The sequence below is a fragment of the Oncorhynchus mykiss genome, chromosome 12 (genome assembly GCF_013265735.2).
Source record: "Oncorhynchus mykiss isolate Arlee chromosome 12, USDA_OmykA_1.1, whole genome shotgun sequence".
NCBI lineage: Eukaryota > Metazoa > Chordata > Actinopteri > Salmoniformes > Salmonidae > Oncorhynchus > Oncorhynchus mykiss.
In genome coordinates, this window is record NC_048576.1 from 99,577,618 (window position 1) to 99,603,092 (window position 25,475).

At 45.0% G+C, this 25,475-nt stretch overlaps 1 protein-coding gene across 1 annotated transcript in view; it reads right to left on the reverse strand.

The window, feature by feature from the left end:
- Positions 1–25,475, reverse strand: part of LOC118937841 (NLR family CARD domain-containing protein 3-like) — a 67,342-nt gene that overhangs the window by 13,886 nt on the left and 27,981 nt on the right. The gene's annotated exons all lie outside the window — the stretch shown is intronic.

Genomic DNA, 25,475 nt, shown 5'->3' on the forward strand with positions numbered 1-25,475 from the left:
GAAGTATGCTTGGGGTCATTATCCATTTGGAAGACCCATTTGCGACCAAGCTTGAACTTCCTGACGGATGTCTTGAGATGTTGCTTCAATATATCCACATAATTTTCCTATCTCATGATGCCATCTATTTTGTGAAGTGCACCAGTCCCTCCTGCAGCAAAGCACCCACACAGCATGATGCTGCCACCCCCGTGCTTCATGGTTGGGATGGTGTTCTTTGGCTTGCAAGCCTCCCCCTTTTTCCTCCAAACATAACGATGGTCCTTATGGCCAAACAGTTCTATTTTTGTTTCATCAGACCAGAGGACATTTCTCCAAAAAGTATGATCTTTGTCGCTATGTGCAGTTGCAAACCGTACTGGCATTTTTATGGCGGTTTTACTTCCACAGGTACACCTCCAATTGACTCAAATAATGTCAATTAGCCTATCAGAAGCTTCTAAAGCCATGACATCAATTTTCTGGAATTTCCCAAGCTGTTTAAAGGCACAGTCAACTTAGTGTATGTAAACTTCTGACCAATTGGAATTGTGATAGAGTGAATTATAAGTGAAATATATGTCTGTAAATAATTGTTTGAAAAATGACGTGTCATGAACAAAGTATATGTCTTAACCGACATGCAAAAACTATAGTTTGTAACAAGAAATGTGTGGAGTGGTTGAAAAGCAAGTTTTAATGGCTCCAACCTAAGTGTATGTAAACTTCTGACTTCAACTGTATAATAGTGGTTTGTTAGTGCTATTTCATATAACAATATAGGCCTACCAGTGTCAGGACAGAGCAGGTAGACTAGACCTGATATTTTACACATTTCCAACGAGACCATCAGGTTGTCAGAATGATAAGAGATCATATATCAAACCTACTCTGACTATTGAATGTCTGACAACGACCTAACTTTATAATATAATATAGTTCTATATAGCCTAGACTTACCAGTCTGCTCGTCTTTCCTTCAAATCAACACATTTATCCGACTTCTAATGTTGCAGAGAAATGTTATCCCACAGTTTCAACAGCCATTTTGAAAGTGTGTTAGGTCAGAAACGTACTTTTAATTTAATATGAGGGAACTGGTGCGGCCGCCTGTTTTCTTGCAGATGAAGTAGCCTCTCGTAGGGAACTCATTCAACCAGCCTAAACAACAGGAAATAAAACATGTCACATGGTCCAAAGAGAATCCTGTCCTCCTAATAAAGCCATGTGCATTAAAGACAGGTATACTGCTACACATGTAGGATCTTCATTTCAGTCAGTTTGCCGCAGCAGGAAAATAATCCTGAAGCAACAGGACATTTGAATTATTATGTGGATTATAATTAATGGACGTTTGAATTATTATGTGGATTACAATTAATGGACGTTTTTCAAAAGTGGAAATTACAAACTTCAGAAACCTTTTTAACCTTCAAATATCAAATCAAATTGTATTTGTCACATGCTGAATACAACAGGTATAGGTAGACCTTACAGTGAAATGCTGAATACAACAGGTGTAGGTAGACCTTACAGTGAAATGCTGAATACAACAGGTGTAGGTAGACCTTACAGTGAAATGCTGAATACAACAGGTGTAGGTAGACCTTACAGTGAAATGCTGAATACAACAGGTGTAGTAGACCTTACAGTGAAATGCTGAATACAACAGGTGTAGTAGACCTTACAGTGAAATGCTGAATACAACAGGTGTAGTAGACCTTACAGTGAAATGCTGAATACAACAGGTGTAGGTAGACCTTACAGTGAAATGCTGAATACAACAGGTGTAGGTAGACCTTACAGTGAAATGCTGAATACAACAGGTGTAGTAGACCTTACAGTGAAATGCTGAATACAACAGGTGTAGTAGACCTTACAGTGAAATGCTGAATACAACAGGTGTAGTAGACCTTACAGTGAAATGCTGAATACAACAGGTGTAGTTAGACCTTACAGTGAAATGCTGAATACAACAGGTGCAGGTAGACCTTACAGTGAAATGCTGAATACAACAGGTGTAGGTAGACCTTACAGTGAAATGTTGAATACAACAGGTGTAGTAGACCTTACAGTGAAATGCTGAATACAACAGGTGTAGTAGACCTTACAGTGAAATGCTGAATACAACAGGTGTAGGTAGATCTTACAGTGAAATGCTGAATACAACAGGTGTAGTAGACCTTACAGTGAAATGCTGAATACAACAGGTGCAGGTAGATCTTACAGTGAAATGCTGAATACAACAGGTGTAGTAGACCTTACAGTGAAATGCTGAATACAACAGGTGTAGGTAGACCTTACAGTGAAATGCTGAATACAACAGGTGTAGTAGACCTTACAGTGAAATGCTGAATACAACAGGTGTAGTAGACTTTAGAGTGAAATGCTGAATACAACAGGTGTAGGTAGATCTTACAGTGAAATGCTGAATACAACAGGTGCAGGTAGATCTTACAGTGAAATGCTGAATACAACAGGTGTAGTAGACCTTAAAGTGAAATGCTGAATACAACAAGTGTAGGTAGACCTTACAGTGAAATGCTGAATACAACAGGTGTAGTAGACCTTACAGTGAAATGCTGAATACAACAGGTGTAGTAGACCTTACAGTGAAATGCTGAATACAACAGGTGTAGGTAGACCTTACAGTGAAATGCTGAATACAACAGTTGTAGGTAGAATTTACAGTGAAATGCTGAATACAACAGGTGTAGTAGACCTTACAGTGAAATGCTGAATACAACAGGTGTAGGTAGACCTTACAGTGAAATGCTGAATACAACAGGTGTAGGTAGATCTTACAGTGAAATGCTGAATACAACAGGTGTAGTAGACCTTACAGTGAAATGCTGAATACAACAGGTGTAGTAGACCTTACAGTGAAATGCTGAATACAACAGGTGTAGGTAGACCTTACAGTGAAATGCTGAATACAACAGGTGTAGGTAGACCTTACAGTGAAATGCTGAATACAACAGGTGTAGGTAGATCTTACAGTGAAATGCTGAATACAACAGGTGTAGGTAGATCTTACAGTGAAATGCTGAATACAACAGGTGTAGTAGACCTTACAGTGAAATGCTGAATACAACAGGTGTAGGTAGACCTTACAGTGAAATGCTTACTTACAAGCCCCTAACCAACAATGCAGTTTTAAGAAAATACTAAAAAAGTAAGAGGTAAGAAAAACAAATTATTAAAGAGCAGCAGTAAATAACAATAGAAGGGCGATATACAGGGGGTACCGGTACAGAGTCAATGTGGGGGCTATATACAGGGGGTACTGGTACAGAGTCAATGTGGGGGCTATATACAGGGGGTACCGGTACAGAGTCAATGTGGAGGCTATATACAGGGGGTACTGGTACAGAGTCAATGTGGAGGCTATATACAGGGGGTACCGGTACAGAGTCAATGTGGGGGCTATATACAGGGGGTACTGGTACAGAGTCAATGTGGGGGCTATATACAGGGGGTACCGGTACAGAGTCAATGTGGAGGCTATATACAGGGGGTACTGGTTCAGAGTCAATGTGGAGGCTATATACAGGGGGTACTGGTACAGAGTCAATGTGGAGGCTATATACAGGGGGTACCGGTTCAGAGTCAATGTGGAGGCTATATACAGGGGGTACCGGTACAGAGTCAATGTGGAGGCTATATACAGGGGGTACTGGTACAGAGTCAATGTGGAGGCTTTATACAGGGGTACTGGTACAGAGTCAATGTGGAGATTATATACAGGAGGTACCGGTACAGAGTCAATGTGGAGGCTATATACAGGAGGTACTGGTACAGAGTCAATGTGGGGGCTATATACAGGGGGTACCGGTACAGAGTCAATGTGGGGGCTATATACAGGGGGTACTGGTACAGAGTCAATGTGGAGGCTATATACAGGGGGTACAAGGTACAGAGTCAATGTGGAGGCTATATACAGGGGGTACCGGTACAGAGTCAATGTGGAGGCTATATACAGGGGGTACCGGTTCAGAGTCAATGTGGGGGCTATATACAGGGGGTACTGGTACAGAGTCAATGTGGGGGCTATATACAGGGGGTACCGGTACAGAGTCAATGTGGGGGCTATATACAGGGGGTACCGGTTCAGAGTCAATGTGGAGGCTATATACAGGGGGTACAAGGTACAGAGTCAATGTGGAGGCTATATACAGGGGGTACCGGTACAGAGTCAATGTGGAGGCTATATACAGGGGGTACCGGTACAGAGTCAATGTGGGGGCTATATACAGGAGGTACCGGTTCAGAGTCAATGTGGAGGCTATATACAGGGGGTACCGGTTCAGAGTCAATGTGGAGGCTATATACAGGGGGTACAAGGTACAGAGTCAATGTGGAGGCTATATACAGGGGGTACCGGTACAGAGTCAATGTGGAGGCTATATACAGGGGGTACCGGTTCAGAGTCAATGTGGGGGCTATATACAGGGGGTACTGGTACAGAGTCAATGTGGGGGCTATATACAGGGGGTACCGGTACAGAGTCAATGTGGGGGCTATATACAGGGGGTACTGGTTCAGAGTCAATGTGGAGGCTATATACAGGGGGTACTGGTTCAGAGTCAATGTGGAGGCTATATACAGGGGGTACCGGTTCAGAGTCAATGTGGAGGCTATATACAGGGGGTACCGGTACAGAGTCAATGTGGAGGCTATATACAGGGGGTACCGGTACAGAGTCAATGTGGAGGCTTTATACAGGGGGTACTGGTACAGAGTCAATGTGGAGGCTATATACAGGGGGTACTGGTTCAGAGTCAATGTGGAGGCTATATACAGGGGGTACCGGTACAGAGTCAATGTGGAGGCTATATACAGGGGGTACTGGTACAGAGTCAATGTGGGGGCTATATACAGGGGGTACTGGTACAGAGTCAATGTGGAGGCTATATACAGGGGGTACCGGTACAGAGTCAATGTGGGGGCTATATACAGGGGGTACTGGTACAGAGTCAATGTGGAGGCTATATACAGGGGGTACTGGTTCAGAGTCAATGTGGAGGCTATATACAGGGGGTACTGGTACAGAGTCAATGTGCAGGCTATATACAGGGGGTACTGGTACAGAGTCAATGTGGAGGCTATATACAGGGGGTACTGGTACAGAGTCAATGTGGGGGCTATATACAGGGGGTACAAGGTACAGAGTCAATGTGGAGGCTATATACAGGGGGTACCGGTACAGAGTCAATGTGGAGGCTATATACAGGGGGTACCGGTTCAGAGTCAATGTGGGGGCTATATACAGGGGGTACTGGTACAGAGTCAATGTGGGGGCTATATACAGGGGGTACCGGTACAGAGTCAATGTGGGGGCTATATACAGGGGGTACTGGTACAGAGTCAATGTGGAGGCTATATACAGGGGGTACCGGTTCAGAGTCAATGTGGAGGCTATATACAGGGGGTACCGGTACAGAGTCAATGTGGGGGCTATATACAGGAGGTACCGGTTCAGAGTCAATGTGGAGGCTATATACAGGGGGTACCGGTTCAGAGTCAATGTGGAGGCTATATACAGGGGGTACAAGGTACAGAGTCAATGTGGAGGCTATATACAGGGGGTACCGGTACAGAGTCAATGTGGAGGCTATATACAGGGGGTACCGGTTCAGAGTCAATGTGGAGGCTATATACAGGGGGTACCGGTTCAGAGTCAATGTGGGGGCTATATACAGGGGGTACTGGTACAGAGTCAATGTGGGGGCTATATACAGGGGGTACCGGTACAGAGTCAATGTGGGGGCTATATACAGGGGGTACTGGTACAGAGTCAATGTGGAGGCTATATACAGGGGGTACTGGTTCAGAGTCAATGTGGAGGCTATATACAGGGGGTACCGGTTCAGAGTCAATGTGGAGGCTATATACAGGGGGTACCGGTACAGAGTCAATGTGGAGGCTATATACAGGGGGTACCGGTACAGAGTCAATGTGGAGGCTTTATACAGGGGGTACTGGTACAGAGTCAATGTGGAGGCTATATACAGGGGGTACTGGTTCAGAGTCAATGTGGAGGCTATATACAGGGGGTACCGGTACAGAGTCAATGTGGAGGCTATATACAGGGGGAACTGGTACAGAGTCAATGTGGGGGCTATATACAGGGGGTACTGGTACAGAGTCAATGTGGAGGCTATATACAGGGGGTACCGGTTCAGAGTCAATGTGGAGGCTATATACAGGGGGTACCGGTACAGAGTCAATGTGGGGGCTATATACAGGAGGTACCGGTTCAGAGTCAATGTGGAGGCTATATACAGGGGGTACCGGTTCAGAGTCAATGTGGAGGCTATATACAGGGGGTACAAGGTACAGAGTCAATGTGGAGGCTATATACAGGGGGTACCGGTACAGAGTCAATGTGGAGGCTATATACAGGGGGTACCGGTTCAGAGTCAATGTGGAGGCTATATACAGGGGGTACCGGTTCAGAGTCAATGTGGGGGCTATATACAGGGGGTACTGGTACAGAGTCAATGTGGGGGCTATATACAGGGGGTACCGGTACAGAGTCAATGTGGGGGCTATATACAGGGGGTACTGGTACAGAGTCAATGTGGAGGCTATATACAGGGGGTACTGGTTCAGAGTCAATGTGGAGGCTATATACAGGGGGTACCGGTTCAGAGTCAATGTGGAGGCTATATACAGGGGGTACCGGTACAGAGTCAATGTGGAGGCTATATACAGGGGGTACCGGTACAGAGTCAATGTGGAGGCTTTATACAGGGGGTACTGGTACAGAGTCAATGTGGAGGCTATATACAGGGGGTACCGGTACAGAGTCAATGTGGGGGCTATATACAGGGGGTACCGGTTCAGAGTCAATGTGGAGGCTATATACAGGGGGTACTGGTTCAGAGTCAATGTGGAGGCTATATACAGGGGGTACCGGTTCAGAGTCAATGTGGAGGCTATATACAGGGGGTACCGGTACAGAGTCAATGTGGAGGCTATATACAGGGGGTACCGGTACAGAGTCAATGTGGAGGCTTTATACAGGGGGTACTGGTACAGAGTCAATGTGGAGGCTATATACAGGGGGTACCGGTTCAGAGTCAATGTGGGGGCTATATACAGGGGGTACTGGTTCAGAGTCAATGTGGAGGCTATATACAGGGGGTACTGGTTCAGAGTCAATGTGGAGGCTATATACAGGGGGTACCGGTTCAGAGTCAATGTGGAGGCTATATACAGGGGGTACCGGTACAGAGTCAATGTGGAGGCTATATACAGGGGGTACCGGTACAGAGTCAATGTGGAGGCTTTATACAGGGGGTACTGGTACAGAGTCAATGTGGAGGCTATATACAGGGGGTACTGGTTCAGAGTCAATGTGGAGGCTATATACAGGGGGTACCGGTACAGAGTCAATGTGGAGGCTATATACAGGGGGTACTGGTACAGAGTCAATGTGGGGGCTATATACAGGGGGTACTGGTACAGAGTCAATGTGGAGGCTATATACAGGGGGTACCGGTACAGAGTCAATGTGGGGGCTATATACAGGGGGTACTGGTACAGAGTCAATGTGGAGGCTATATACAGGGGGTACTGGTTCAGAGTCAATGTGGAGGCTATATACAGGGGGTACTGGTACAGAGTCAATGTGCAGGCTATATACAGGGGGTACTGGTACAGAGTCAATGTGGAGGCTATATACAGGGGGTACTGGTACAGAGTCAATGTGGGGGCTATATACAGGGGGTACAAGGTACAGAGTCAATGTGGAGGCTATATACAGGGGGTACCGGTACAGAGTCAATGTGGAGGCTATATACAGGGGGTACCGGTTCAGAGTCAATGTGGGGGCTATATACAGGGGGTACTGGTACAGAGTCAATGTGGGGGCTATATACAGGGGGTACCGGTACAGAGTCAATGTGGGGGCTATATACAGGGGGTACTGGTACAGAGTCAATGTGGAGGCTATATACAGGGGGTACCGGTTCAGAGTCAATGTGGAGGCTATATACAGGGGGTACCGGTACAGAGTCAATGTGGAGGCTATATACAGGGGGTACCGGTACAGAGTCAATGTGGAGGCTTTATACAGGGGGTACTGGTACAGAGTCAATGTGGAGGCTATATACAGGGGGTACCGGTTCAGAGTCAATGTGGGGGCTATATACAGGGGGTACTGGTTCAGAGTCAATGTGGAGGCTATATACAGGGGGTACTGGTTCAGAGTCAATGTGGAGGCTATATACAGGGGGTACCGGTTCAGAGTCAATGTGGAGGCTATATACAGGGGGTACCGGTACAGACTCAATGTGGAGGCTATATACAGGGGGTACCGGTACAGAGTCAATGTGGAGGCTTTATACAGGGGGTACTGGTACAGAGTCAATGTGGAGGCTATATACAGGGGGTACTGGTTCAGAGTCAATGTGGAGGCTATATACAGGGGGTACCGGTACAGAGTCAATGTGGAGGCTATATACAGGGGGTACTGGTACAGAGTCAATGTGGGGGCTATATACAGGGGGTACTGGTACAGAGTCAATGTGGAGGCTATATACAGGGGGTACCGGTACAGAGTCAATGTGGGGGCTATATACAGGGGGTACTGGTACAGAGTCAATGTGGAGGCTATATACAGGGGGTACTGGTTCAGAGTCAATGTGGAGGCTATATACAGGGGGTACTGGTACAGAGTCAATGTGCAGGCTATATACAGGGGGTACTGGTACAGAGTCAATGTGGAGGCTATATACAGGGGGTACTGGTACAGAGTCAATGTGGGGGCTATATACAGGGGGTACAAGGTACAGAGTCAATGTGGAGGCTATATACAGGGGGTACCGGTACAGAGTCAATGTGGAGGCTATATACAGGGGGTACCGGTTCAGAGTCAATGTGGGGGCTATATACAGGGGGTACTGGTACAGAGTCAATGTGGGGGCTATATACAGGGGGTACCGGTACAGAGTCAATGTGGGGGCTATATACAGGGGGTACTGGTACAGAGTCAATGTGGAGGCTATATACAGGGGGTACCGGTTCAGAGTCAATGTGGAGGCTATATACAGGGGGTACCGGTACAGAGTCAATGTGGGGGCTATATACAGGAGGTACCGGTTCAGAGTCAATGTGGAGGCTATATACAGGGGGTACCGGTTCAGAGTCAATGTGGAGGCTATATACAGGGGGTACAAGGTACAGAGTCAATGTGGAGGCTATATACAGGGGGTACCGGTACAGAGTCAATGTGGAGGCTATATACAGGGGGTACCGGTTCAGAGTCAATGTGGAGGCTATATACAGGGGGTACCGGTTCAGAGTCAATGTGGGGGCTATATACAGGGGGTACTGGTACAGAGTCAATGTGGGGGCTATATACAGGGGGTACCGGTACAGAGTCAATGTGGGGGCTATATACAGGGGGTACTGGTACAGAGTCAATGTGGAGGCTATATACAGGGGGTACTGGTTCAGAGTCAATGTGGAGGCTATATACAGGGGGTACCGGTTCAGAGTCAATGTGGAGGCTATATACAGGGGGTACCGGTACAGAGTCAATGTGGAGGCTATATACAGGGGGTACCGGTACAGAGTCAATGTGGAGGCTTTATACAGGGGGTACTGGTACAGAGTCAATGTGGAGGCTATATACAGGGGGTACTGGTTCAGAGTCAATGTGGAGGCTATATACAGGGGGTACCGGTACAGAGTCAATGTGGAGGCTATATACAGGGGGTACTGGTACAGAGTCAATGTGGGGGCTATATACAGGGGGTACTGGTACAGAGTCAATGTGGAGGCTATATACAGGGGGTACCGGTTCAGAGTCAATGTGGAGGCTATATACAGGGGGTACCGGTACAGAGTCAATGTGGGGGCTATATACAGGAGGTACCGGTTCAGAGTCAATGTGGAGGCTATATACAGGGGGTACCGGTTCAGAGTCAATGTGGAGGCTATATACAGGGGGTACAAGGTACAGAGTCAATGTGGAGGCTATATACAGGGGGTACCGGTACAGAGTCAATGTGGAGGCTATATACAGGGGGTACCGGTTCAGAGTCAATGTGGAGGCTATATACAGGGGGTACCGGTTCAGAGTCAATGTGGGGGCTATATACAGGGGGTACTGGTACAGAGTCAATGTGGGGGCTATATACAGGGGGTACCGGTACAGAGTCAATGTGGGGGCTATATACAGGGGGTACTGGTACAGAGTCAATGTGGAGGCTATATACAGGGGGTACTGGTTCAGAGTCAATGTGGAGGCTATATACAGGGGGTACCGGTTCAGAGTCAATGTGGAGGCTATATACAGGGGGTACCGGTACAGAGTCAATGTGGAGGCTATATACAGGGGGTACCGGTACAGAGTCAATGTGGAGGCTTTATACAGGGGGTACTGGTACAGAGTCAATGTGGAGGCTATATACAGGGGGTACTGGTTCAGAGTCAATGTGGAGGCTATATACAGGGGGTACCGGTACAGAGTCAATGTGGAGGCTATATACAGGGGGTACTGGTACAGAGTCAATGTGGGGGCTATATACAGGGGGTACTGGTACAGAGTCAATGTGGAGGCTATATACAGGGGGTACCGGTACAGAGTCAATGTGGGGGCTATATACAGGGGGTACTGGTACAGAGTCAATGTGGAGGCTATATACAGGGGGTACTGGTTCAGAGTCAATGTGGAGGCTATATACAGGGGGTACTGGTACAGAGTCAATGTGCAGGCTATATACAGGGGGTACTGGTACAGAGTCAATGTGGAGGCTATATACAGGGGGTACTGGTACAGAGTCAATGTGGGGGCTATATACAGGAGGTACTGGTACAGAGTCAATGTGGGGGCTATATACAGGAGGTACTGGTACAGAGTCAATGTGGAGGCTATATACAGGGGGTACCGGTACAGAGTCAATGTGGAGGCTATATACAGGGGGTACTGGTACAGAGTCAATGTGGAGGCTATATACAGGGGGTACCGGTTCAGAGTCAATGTGGAGGCTATATACAGGGGGTACTGGTACAGAGTCAATGTGGAGGCTATATACAGGGGGTACCGGTACAGAGTCAATGTGGAGGCTATATACAGGGGGTACTGGTACAGAGTCAATGTGGGGGCTATATACAGGGGGTACTGGTACAGAGTCAATGTGGAGGCTATATACAGGGGGTACCGGTTCAGAGTCAATGTGGAGGCTATATACAGGGGGTACTGGTACAGAGTCAATGTGGGGGCTATATACAGGAGGTACCGGTTCAGAGTCAATGTGGAGGCTATATACAGGGGGTACCGGTTCAGAGTCAATGTGGAGGCTATATACAGGAGGTACTGGTACAGAGTCAATGTGGAGGCTATATACAGGGGGTACCGGTACAGGGTCAATGTGGAGGCTATATACAGGGGGTACTGGTACAGAGTCAATGTGGGGGCTATATACAGGAGGTACTGGTACAGAGTCAATGTGGGGGCTATATACAGGGGGTACTGGTACAGAGTCAATGTGGGGGCTATATACAGGGGGTACTGGTACAGAGTCAATGTGGGGGCTATATACAGGGGGTACTGGTACAGAGTCAATGTGGGGGCTATATACAGGGGGTACTGGTACAGAGTCAATGTGGGGGCTATATACAGGGGGTACTGGTACAGAGTCAATGTGGGGGCTATATACAGGGGGTACTGGTACAGAGTCAATGTGGGGGCTATATACAGGGGGTACTGGTACAGAGTCAATGTGGAGGCTATATACAGGGGGTACTGGTACAGAGTCAATGTGGGGGCTATATACAGGAGGTACTGGTACAGAGTCAATGTGGGGGCTATATACAGGAGGTACTGGTACAGAGTCAATGTGGAGGCTATATACAGGGGGTACTGGTACAGGGTCAATGTGGAGGCTATATACAGGAGGTACCGGTACAGAGTCAATGTGGAGGCTATATACAGGGGGTACTGGTTCAGAGTCAATGTGGAGGCTATATACAGGGGGTACCGGTACAGAGTCAATGTGGAGGCTATATACAGGAGGTACCGGTACAGAGTCAATGTGGAGGCTATATACAGGGGGTACTGGTACAGAGTCAATGTGGGGGCTATAGACAGGGGGTATCGTTACAGAGTCAATGTGGAGGCTATATACAGGGGGTACCAGTTCAGAGTCAATGTGGAGGCTCTATACAGGGGGTACCGGTACACAGTCAATGTGGAGGCTATATACAGGGGGTACCAGTTCAGAGTCAATGTGGAGGCTATATACAGGGGGTACTGGTACAGAGTCAATGTGGAGGCTATATACAGGGGGTACCGGTACAGAGTCAATGTGGAGGCTATATACAGGGGGTACCGGTACAGAGTCAATGTGGAGGCTATATACAGGGGGTACCGGTACAGAGTCAATGTGGAGGCTATATACAGGGGGTACTGGTACAGAGTCAATGTGGAGGCTATATACAGGGGGTACTGGTACAGAGTCAATGTGGAGGCTCTATACAGGGGGTACTGGTTCAGAGTCAATGTGGAGGCTATATACAGGGGGTACCGGTACAGAGTCAATGTGGAGGCTATATACAGGAGGTACCAGTACAGAGTCAATGTGGAGGCTATATACAGGGAGTACCGGTTCAGAGTCAATGTGGAGGCTATATACAGGGGGTACCGGTTCAGAGTCAATGTGGAGGCTATATACAGGGGGTACCGGTTCAGAGTCAATGTGGAGGCTATATACAGGGGGTACCGGTTCAGAGTCAATGTGGAGGCTATATACAGGGGGTACCGGTTCAGAGTCAATGTGGAGACTATATACAGGGGGTACCGGTACAGAGTCAATGTGGAGGCTATATACAGGGGGTACCGGTACAGAGTCAATGTGGAGGCTATAGACAGGGGGTACTGGTACAGAGTCAATGTGGAGGCTATATACAGGGGGTACCGGTACAGAGTCAATGTGGAGGCTATAGACAGGGGGTACTGGTACAGAGTCAATGTGGAGGCTATATACAGGGGGTACCGGTACAGAGTCAATGTGGAGGCTATATACAGGGGGTACTGGTACAGAGTCAATGTGGAGGCTCTATACAGGGGGTACTGGTTCAGAGTCAATGTGGAGGCTATATACAGGGGGTACCGGTACAGAGTCAATGTGGAGGCTATATACAGGAGGTACCAGTACAGAGTCAATGTGGAGGCTATATACAGGGGGTACCGGTTCAGAGTCAATGTGGAGGCTATATACAGGGGGTACTGGTACAGAGTCAATGTGGAGGCTATATACAGGGGGTACCGGTACAGAGTCAATGTGGAGGCTATATACAGGGGGTACTGGTACAGAGTCAATGTGGAGGCTCTATACAGGGGGTACTGGTTCAGAGTCAATGTGGAGGCTATATACAGGGGGTACCGGTACAGAGTCAATGTGGAGGCTATATACAGGAGGTACCAGTACAGAGTCAATGTGGAGGCTATATACAGGGGGTACCGGTTCAGAGTCAATGTGGAGGCTATATACAGGGGTACCGGTTCAGAGTCAATGTGGAGGCTATATACAGGGGGTACCGGTTCAGAGTCAATGTGGAGGCTATATACAGGGGGTACCGGTTCAGAGTCAATGTGGAGGCTATATACAGGGGGTACCGGTTCAGAGTCAATGTGGAGACTATATACAGGGGGTACCAGTACAGAGTCAAAGTGGAGGCTATATACAGGGGGTACCGGTTCAGAGTCAATGTGGAGACTATATACAGGGGGTACCAGTACAGAGTCAATGTGGAGGCTATATACAGGGTGTTACGGTACAGAGTCAATGTGGAGGCTATATACAGGGGGTACCAGTACAGAGTCAATGTGGAGGCTATATACAGGGGGTACCGGTTCAGAGTCAATGTGGAGGCTATATACAGGGGTACCGGTTCAGAGTCAATGTGGAGGCTATATACAGGGGGTACCGGTTCAGAGTCAATGTGGAGGCTATATACAGGGGGTACCGGTTCAGAGTCAATGTGGAGGCTATATACAGGGGGTACCGGTTCAGAGTCAATGTGGAGACTATATACAGGGGGTACCAGTACAGAGTCAAAGTGGAGGCTATATACAGGGGGTACCGGTTCAGAGTCAATGTGGAGACTATATACAGGGGGTACCAGTACAGAGTCAATGTGGAGGCTATATACAGGGTGTTACGGTACAGAGTCAATGTGGAGGCTATATACAGGGGGTACCGGTACAGAGTCAATGTGGAGGCTATATACAGGGTGTTACGGTACAGAGTCAATGTGGAGGCTATATACAGGGGGTACCGGTTCAGAGTCAATGTGGAGGCTATATACAAGGGGGTACCGGTTCAGAGTCAATGTGGAGGCTATATGCAGGGGGTACCGGTTCAGAGTCAATGTGGAGGCTATATGCAGGGGGTACCGGTTCAGAGTCAATGTGGAGGCTATACACAGAGGGTACCGGTTCAGAGTCAATGTGGAGGCTATATACAGGGGGTACTGGTACAGAGTCAATGTGGAGGCTATATACAGGGGGTACCGGTACAGAGTCAATGTGGAGGCTATATACAGGGGGTACCGGTTCAGAGTCAATGTGGAGGCTATATGCAGGGGGTACCGGTACAGAGTCAATGTGGAGGCTATATACAGGGGGTACTGGTACAGAGTCAATGTGGAGGCTATATACAGGGGGTACCGGTACAGAGTCAATGTGGAGGCTATATACAGGGGGTACTGGTACAGAGTCAATGTGGAGGCTATATACAGGGGGTACCGGTACAGAGTCAATGTGGAGGCTATATACAGGGGGTACTGGTACAGAGTCAATGTGGAGGCTATATACAGGGGGAACTGGTACAGAGTCAATGTGGAGGCTATATACAGGGGGTACCGGTACAGAGTCAATGTGGAGGCTATATACAGGGGGTACCGGTTCAGAGTCAATGTGGAGGCTATATGCAGGGGGTACCGGTACAGAGTCAATGTGGAGGCTATATACAGGGGGTACTGGTTCAGAGTCAATGTGGAGGCTATATACAGGGGGTACCGGTTCAGAGTCAATGTGGAGGCTATATACAGGAGGTACTGGTACAGAGTCAATGTGGAGGCTATATACAGGGGGTACCGGTACAGAGTCAATGTGGAGGCTATATACAGGGGGTACCGGTTCAGAGTCAATGTGGAGGCTATATACAGGGGGTACCGGTTCAGAGTCAATGTGGAGGCTATATACAGGGGGTACCGGTTCAGAGTCAATGTGGAGGCTATATACAGGGGGTACCGGTACAGAGTCAATGTGGAGGCTATATACAGGAGGTACTGGTTCAGAGTCAATGTGGAGGCTATATACAGGGGGTACCGGTACAGAGTCAATGTGGAGGCTATATACAGGGGGTACCGGTTCGGAGTCAATGTGGAGGCTATATACAGGGGGTACTGGTACAGAGTCAATGTGGAGGCTATATACAGGGGGTACCGGTACAGAGTCAATGTGGAGGCTATATACAGGGGGTACCGGTTCAGAGTCAATGTGGAGGCTATATACAGGGGGTACCGGTTCAGAGTCAATGTGGAGGCTATATACAGGGGGTACCGGTACAGAGTCAATGTGGAGGCTATATACAGGGGGTACCGGTACAGAGTCAATGTGGAGGCTATATACAGGGGGTACTGGTACAGAGTCAATGTGGAGGCTATATACAGGGGGTACCGGTTCAGAGTCAATGTGGAGGCTATATACAGGGGGTACCGGTTCAGAGTCAATGTGGAGGCTATATACAGGGGGTACTGGTACAGAGTCAATGTGGAGGCTATATACAGGGGGTACCGGTACAGAGTCAATGTGGAGGCTATATACAGGGGGTACTAGTACAGAGTCAATGTGAAGGCTATATACAGGGGGTACCGACCAGCCATCTGGCCCATAGAGACTAAAGGACTGTGCTGTGGCCCTATCCAACCAGCCATCTGGCCCATAGAGACTAAAGGACTATGCTATGGCCCTCTCCAACCAGCCATCTGGCCCATAGAGACTAAAGGATTATGCTGTGGCCCTCTCCAACCAGCCATCTAGCCCATAGAGACTAAAGGACTATGCTGTGGCCCTCTCCAACCAGCCATCTGGCCCATAGAGACTAAAGGACTATGCTGTGGCCCTCTCCAACCAGCCATCTGGCCCATAGAGACTAAAGGACTGTGCTGTGGCCCTCTCCAACCAGCCATCTGGCCCATAGAGACAAAAGGACTGTGCTGTGGCCCTCTCCAACCAGCCATCTGGCCCATAGAGACTAAAGGACTATGCTGTGGCCCTCTCCAACCAGCCATCTGGCCCATAGAGACTCAAGGACTGTGCTGTGGCCCTCTCCAACCAGACATCTGGCCCATAGAGACTAAAGGACTATGCTGTGGCCCTCTCCAACAAGCCATCTGGCCCATAGAGACTAAAGGACTATGCTGTGGCCCTCTCCAACCAGCCATCTGGCCCATAGAGACTAAAGGACTATGCTGTAGCCCTCTCCAACCAGCCATCTGGCCCATAGAGACTCAAGGACTGTGCTGTGGCCCTCTCCAACCAGCCATCTGGCCCATAGAGACTAAAGGACTATGCTGTGGCCCTCTCCAACCAGCCATCTGGCCCATAGAGACTAAAGGACTATGCAGTCTGTGCTGCACAGAACATCAAGTAATCTCTGAACTGTACACCAGAGAATTGCACGACACTGCATTTGCACTCTTTTTATCTCTCTTAGATATATTTATCTAAATCAACTGTTTCTCCACTGTACTGTATTTAAGTGATAATGCCCGAAAAGCCGTTGTTTGGAAGATATATTGGGCACGGGTTTTGTAAGGCAAACTGTGCCAAAATATCCTCCAAACACCAGTCTTTCGTTCTGTATCTATGGATGAGACCCAGTAGTCAAGTCTTTTTGTTCTGTATCTATGGATGAGACCCAGTAGTTCAGTCTTTTTGTTCTGTATCTATGGATGAGACCCAGTAGTTAAGTCTTTTTGTTCTGTATCTATGGATGAGACCCAGTAGTTAAGTCTTTTTGTTCTGTATCTATGGATGAGAACCAGTAGTTAAGTCTTTCGTTCTGTATCTATGGATGAGACCCAGTCGTTAAGTCTTTTTGTTCTGTATCTATGGATGAGACCCAGTAGTTAAGTCTTTTTGTTCTGTATCTATGGATGAGACCCAGTAGTTAAGTCTTTTTGTTCTGTATCTATGGATGAGACCCAGTCGTTAAGTCTTTTTGTTCTGTATCTATGGATGAGACCCAGTAGTCAAGTCTTTTTGTTCTGTATCTATGGATGAGACCCAGTAGTCAAGTCTTTTTGTTCTGTATCTATGGATGAGACCCAGTAGTTAAGTCTTTTTGTTCTGTATCTATGGATGAGACCCAGTAGTTAAGTCTTTTTGTTCTGTATCTATGGATGAGACCCAGTAGTTAAGTCTTTTTGTTCTGTATCTATGGATGAGACCCAGTAGTTAAGTCTTTCGTTCTGTATCTATGGATGAGACCCAGTAGTTAAGTCTTTCGTTCTGTATCTATGGATGAGACCCAGTAGTTAAGTCTTTTTGTTCTGTATCTATGGATGAGACCCAGTAGTTAAGTCTTTTTGTTCTGTATCTATGGATGAGACCCAGTAGTTAAGTCTTTTTGTTCTGTATCTATGGATGAGACCCAGTCGTTAAGTCTTTTTGTTCTGTATCTATGGATGAGACCCAGTAGTTAAGTCTTTTTGTTCTGTATCTATGGATGAGACCCAGTAGTTAAGTCTTTTTGTTCTGTATCTATGGATGAGACCCAGTAGTTAAGTCTTTTTGTTCTGTATCTATGGATGAGACCCAGTAGTTAAGTCTTTCGTTCTGTATCTATGGATGAGACCCAGTAGTTAAGTTTTTTTGTTCTGTATCTATGGATGAGACCCAGTAGTTAAGTCTTTCGTTCTGTATCTATGGATGAGACCCAGTAGTTAAGTCTTTTTGTTCTGTAACTATGGATGAGACCCAGTAGTTAAGTCTTTCGTTCTGTATCTATGTATCTAGTCGTTAGTTCTAAATGATCCATTGCCAAACTGGGTGGTAACGTTCTTATCCCTTGCTAGCTAGCCAACTACGGATAACTTACAGTCACGTCAAACAGTGCAGCCAGAATAACAGCAAAGTAGCTGCGTTTGCATTTGTTTAAGCTGTTTTCTAGTGACATTTATTCAGATACATCCATGCAATATTTCACCTGGCAAATAAAATGTGCTCTGTTGTCAGGACACTGTTGTTCAGAGGAGCTAGCCAACAACACAGCCAACACAATAACTTCAAACAGAAGCTGGAAAGACTTTCTTTGTATTCATGATTTCGACTGGCTGAGAAAAGCTTCCTGCCAATCTGTCTCATCCCGATTCATGACACGTTCATTACTTTGCGACAACTGGAGATGGAATTTGAATATTGAAACACTGTTGTCAGAGAGACAGACAGCAAGGTTTATACAAAAAGAAAAGACACGTGAGATAATGTCTAGATGCTTTATACAGTGGACATCAAATGTATACATCGCCTGGCTGGGCTGATGAGATAGTGGATTGGGCAGTCAAATGGAACAGAGTATATAGGAATTTAATGTCATATATTTAGCCGGTGGTAATTTGTGGAATAGACACAGGCTGGAATACGGTTTTAACCAGTCAGCAATCAGGATTAGACCCACCCGTTGTATAAATGTGTATATCCACTGCTCATTATCTTATAGCTCAATGCTCACTCTAGCTATTTGTGTATGATGTTGTCCGTAAACTGTTGTGTAAACTCCTCCGTCTGTATTCTGTCTCTAAATGTTGTCTATCACTGGCAGCACCATATCACCAAGTCAAATTCTGAGTATAGATGTAAGATCTTAATTTGATCACCCCCCACTACAGAATAACTTTCATGCAATGCAGGAAATATATTTGAGGTTTAAAAAGGCTATATATCTATATATCAACCCCCACAAAAATGTACATTAATTATAATCCACATAATAATTCACATTTCCTGATGCTGCAGGAATATTTTCTCAAATTAAGATCCAACATATGTATGTTTTAATGTACAAGGTGAATAAAGGTGATTGTGATTCTACAAAGGTTGAGTCTCTAGATCACCCTTGTTGCTCTGGGGAAATAATGACATGGTTGCCATGGTGATTAAAACTAGGAGTGGTTATCTCCCAACTCTGAGGACATGTCATTTGTTACATTACATTACATGCTGTAACCAAAAAAAGTGTTAAACAAATGAAAATATATTTTATATTTGAGATTCTTCAAAGTAGCCGCCCTTTGCCTTGATGACAGCTTTGCACACGCTTGGCATTCTCTCAACCAGCTTCACCTGGAATGCCGTTGTTTGGATGACAGCTTTGAACACGCTTGGCAGTGTCGTATTTTGAAACAGGCGTGAATAAACTAAGCAGCCAATGGGCAGAGGGTAGCATAATGTGTCTGATTCGCTGTAATAATGGTGTGGGAATAATGATGCGTTTTATTTAGGGAAGTGGCTTCTTGCATCAAACACAACAACATTTTCAGTCACCTCCGTGTGTGAAGGACAAGTAGATAAACAGGTTCATGTGAAGCTCTGCATGTGTTTTTCTCATGGAATGAAGACTAACATTGAACACCACACATTGGCTGCTACTGCAGACTGAATGATAGAACATCTATTTCCATGTTAAATGTTATTGGATGCCTTTTTTACATTGTTTTTGATGGTAGGCCACTCTGGTAGGCCACTCTGGTAGGCCACTCTGGTAGGCCACTCTGGTAGGCCACTCTGGTAGGACACTCTGGTAGGCCACTCTGGTAGGACACTCTGGTAGGCCTACCACACTCTGGTAGGCCACTCTGGTAGGCCACTCTGGTAGGCCACTCTGGTAGGACACTCTGGTAGGCCACCCTGGTAGGACACTCTGGTAGGCCACTCTGGTAGGCCACTCTGGTAGGCCACTCTGGTAGGCCTACGTTGTATCAAATAGCCTTCTTGGTCACTGTTAAAACTGTAACTGAGGCGGGCACAGCCTCAGTGTTCACAGTAAACGCACGTTGGAAGTTGTATAGATCACTACACTATAGTAGAACTATGTACATTTATCAAATGTAGAATTATGATGAATGAATATTGTATATATTGAATTCACAGGAGGTTGGTGGCACCTTAATTGGGGAGGACGGGCTTGTGTTAATGGCTGGAGTGGAATAGGTGGAAAGTCCTCCCCTCAGAAGCCTCCACTGATTGAATTTGACATGCTCACGTCCAGTTAGCGCCATTTTGCATGATTAAACTGTCAAGTCATTGTATATTTTCCGTTCTGCTGAGAGCACCTTCCTGATGACTAGCGCTCTCTACATTCCTATGGATGAGGGTTTGAGCTGGAATGTGAAGCTAACTGAAGCTAGCTAACTTTAGAAAACCAGTATATCTAGCTTGCATCATAGTACACCTCTCAGGTTACATTCAGGTGTCAGCATCAATAACCGAGTCATAGGCCACTACCTGGGTCGTATTCATTAGTTTACACCGCAGCCACAAGTTTTGCAACAATACAGAAACGATTTGCTCCAAACGCCGTACAAGGTGATCTAAACGGTTTAAGTTGCCAAACGTTTTGCTACAGTGAGCTCTAATGAATACACACAACTTGTTTTGAGGAAGTGTAAGTTGTTGTTAGTCTTTCCACAATATTTATTTGTCTCTCTTTCACACAAAATACTTTCCTGAGTGAAAAGAGTTAACAGTAGATTAGAAAGAGAACGTGTTTGTTCGTTGCGTGTTGTGTTTTAAGCCTGTTTTGAGAAGACAAGAAGATAGGCCTATGATACAGTAAGAGATCACCCTGGGGAACACAGATGGGCACGGAACGAATCCTTCCCCCCATCTAATTTACATCAAATACATTTTAAGGAGAGTAGGACTATTATAACACTCTGTCTACCAAAAATATAAACTATATGAATATACATAACAATATCATCAACTATATGAATACACATAACAATACCATCAACTATATGAATACACATAACATTATCATCAACTATATGAATACACATAACAATACCATCAACTATATGAATACACATAACAATACCATCAACTATATGAATACACATAACAATATAACAACATAACAATATATATATATACCATCAACTATATGAATACACATAACATTATCATCAACTATATGAATACACATAACAATACCATCAACTATATGAATACACATAACAATACCATCAACTATATAACAATACCATCAACTATATAACAATACCATCAACTATATGAATACACATAACATTATCATCAACTATATGACAATACCATCAACTATATGAATACACATAACAATACCATCAACTATATGAATACACATAACAATATCATCAACTATATGAATACACATAACAATACCATCAACTATATAACAATACCATCAACTATATAACAATACCATCAACTATATAACAATACCATCAACTATATGAATACACATTACAATACCATCAACTATATGAATACACATAACAATCGTCTTACCTTTAATTTCTCTCTCAACAGAAGCAGAGTCTGGAATGATCACTCGGTCATACGTTTGTTTGCTCAACTAATTTACATATCAGGTTCTGCCTGTTCTCTCTCTCTCTCTCTCCCTCTCCCTCTCTCTCTCTCTCTCTCTGTCTCTCTCTCGCTCTCTCTCTCTCTCTCCCTCTGTCTCTCTGTCTCTCTCTCTCTCTCTCTCTCTCACAAGCACGCACACACAGGCAGGGAATGTATGTGAGAGACATGACCAGCATAAAGTACAACAACAGATCTATGTCAATGTAGACCATCATAAAGTACAACAACAGATCTATGTCAATGTAGACCAGCATAAAGTACAACAACAGATCTATGTCAATGTAGACCAGCATAAAGTACAACAACAGATCTATGTCAATGTAGACCAGCATAAAGTACAACAACAGATCTATGTCAATGTAGACCAGCATAAAGTACAACAACAGATCTATGTCAATGTAGACCAGCATAAAGTACAACAACAGATCTATGTCAATGTAGACCAGCATTAAGTACAACAACAGATCTATGTCAATGTAGACCAGCATAAAGTACAACAACAGATCTATGTCAATGTAGACCAGCATAAAGTACAACAACAGATCTATGTCAATGTAGACCAGCATAAAGTACAACAACAGATCTATGTCAATGTAGACCAGCATTAAGTACAACAACAGATCTATGTCAATGTAGACCAGCATAAAGTACAACAACAGATCTATGTCAATGTAGGCCAGCATAAAGTACAACAACAGATCTATGTCAATGTAGACCAGCATAAAGTACGTTGATGCTCCTCTCTCTCCAGGGGTAGAAACTCCTCTCTCTCCAGGGGTAGAAACTCCTCTCTCCCCAGGGGTAGAAACTCCTCTCTCCCCAGGGGTAGAAACTCCTCTCTCTCCAGGGGTAGAAACTCCTCTCTCCCCAGGGGTAGAAACTCCTCTCTCCCCAGGGGTAGAAACTCCTCTCTCCCCAGGGGTAGAAACTCCTCTCTCCCCAGGGTTGAAGCTCCTCTCTCCCCAGGGGTAGAAACTCCTCTCTCCCCAGGGTTGAAGCTCCTCTCTCCCCAGGGGTAGAAACTCATCTCTCCCCAGGGTTGAAGCTCCTCTCTCCCCAGGGGTAGAAACTCCTCTCCCTCCAGTGGTTACAACTCCTCTCTCCCCAGGGGTAGAAACTGCTCTCTCTCCAGGGGTAGTAACTCCTCTCTCTCCAGCGGTAGAAACTCCTCTCTCTCCAGTGGTTACAACTCCTCTCTCCCCAGGGGTAGAAACTGCTCTCTCTCCAGGGGTAGTAACTCCTCTCTCTCCAGCGGTAGAAGTTCCTCTCTCTCAGAGGTAGCAGTAGTGGTAGGTGGAGGTGGATGTAGCTGCGACTGGAACACTCTCTACTCCTGAACACTCTCTACTCTGGAACACTCTCTACTCTGGAACACACTACTCTGGAACACTATCTACTCTGGAACACACTACTCTGGAACACTATCTTCTCTGGAACACTCTCTACTCTGGAACACTCTCTACTCTGGAACACTCTCTACTCTGGAATACTCTCTACTCTGGAACACTCTACTCTCTCTGCTCTGGAACACTCTCTACTCTGGAACACTCTACTCTCTCTGCTCTGGAACACTCTCTACTCTGGAACACTCTCTACTTTGGAACACTCTACTCTCTCTGCTCTGGAACACTCTCTACTCTGGAACACTCTACTCTCTCTGCTCTGGAACACTCTCTACTCTGGAACACTCTCTACTCTGGAACACTCTCTACTCTCTACTCTAAAACACTCTCTACTCTGGAACACTCTACTCTCTCTACTCTGGAACACTCTCTACTCTGGAACACATACATCTACAGTGTTTTGCCACTGGGATGGAACGTATAGGAGATGCTGTTGGATGGACTGGTTACCTTATGATACACTCCAGACTGTCTATCCATGAGTCTGGGATGGAACGGATAGGAGATGCTGTTGGATGGACTGGTTACCTTATGATGCACTCCAAACATCCTCTCTATCAGTCTGGGATGGAACGTATAGGAGATGCTGTTGGATGGACTGGTTACCTTATGATGCACTCCAGACTGTCTATCCATGAGTCTGGGATGGAACGTATAGGAGATGATGTTGGATGGACTGGTTACCTTACTCCATACTATAAATTATCCTGCTTAATGGATTGATCTCTCTGTGGCTTTATATGGTTCGTGTTCAAAGTCTAATCCAAAAATCTTGAATCATGTGACCCAGATGTTTTGAGTTCATCCATGAGTTCAGCCTGGTCCCAGTTCGTTTGTGTTTGTCTGCATTGACCACAGACTTTAAATATGCACAAGCTGTGAATAGAAAAACTATTATTTTCACAAAATATAGATTGATGCTGTTGCATGAAAAACAATTTGGAAAAACAATCAGATGCCAAGTTTCTAGTTGGATTCCTCCAGTCCAATGGTTATCTCCTGTTATCTGGACAGAATAGTGGATATTATAATGACAGAATAGTGGATATTATAATGACAGAATAGTGGATATTATAATGACAGAATAGTGGATATTATAATTACAGAATAGTGGATATTATAATGACAGAATAGTGGATATTATAATTACAGAATAGTGGATATCATAATGACAGAATAGTGGATATTATGAGAGTATAGTGGATATTATAATGACAGAATAGTGGATAGTATAATGACAGAATAGTGGATATTATAATGACAGAATAGCGGATATTATAATTACAGAATAGTGGATATCATAATGACAGAATAGTGGATATTATAATGACAGAATAGTGGATATTATAATGACAGAATAGTGGATATTATAATTACAGAATAGTGGATATTATACTTACAGAATAGTGGATATTATAATGACAGAATAGTGGATATTATAATATAGTGGATATTATAATGTCAGAATAGTGGATATTATAATGTAGTGGATATTATAATGTCAGAATAGTGGATATTATAATGTAGTGGATATTATAATGACAGAATAGTGGATATTATAATGACAGAATAGTGGATATTATAATGTAGTGGATATTATACTTAAAGAATAGTGGATATTATAATGACAGAATAGTGGATATTATAATGTCAGAATAGTGGATATTATAATGTAGTGGATATTATAATGACAGAATAGTGGATATTATACTTACAGAATAGTGGATATTATAATGACAGGATAGTGAATATTATAATTACAGAATAGTGGATATTATAATGACAGAATAGTGGATATTATAATGACAGAATAGTGGATATTATAATGACAGAATAGTGAATATTATAATTACAGTATAGTGGATATTATAATGACAGAATAGTGGATATTATAATGACAGAATAGTGGATATTATAATGACAGGATAGTGAATATTATAATTACAGTATAGTGGATATTATAATGAATGAATAGTGAACATTATAATTACTATATAGTGGATATTATAATGTAGTGGATATTATAATGACAGAATAGTGGATATGATAATGACAGAATAGTGGATAATTTAATGACAGAATAGTGCATATTATAATGACAGAATAGTGGATATTATAATGACAGAATAGTGGATATTATAATGTAAATACTGAATACACAGTATCACTTCCTGAAGCTGCTTGCCTGCAACGTAACAAGGGTGTGTGTTTACACAGGAGACGTCATTATAGACAACCAGTAACCTAGCAGGCTTAAAAGGAATGCCTGTACAAAAGAAGAAATCACATCACAGGATCTCTTTCCATTTCCCCTAAATGTTTCTGACCTCACAGAGGGTGTTGTGCCAGAGATGATAAAGGAGATTCACTAAAAACACACCACTTCAATACAGCAAAACATTTACACCTCTCTTCTTCCATCTATTACTGTACTGTCA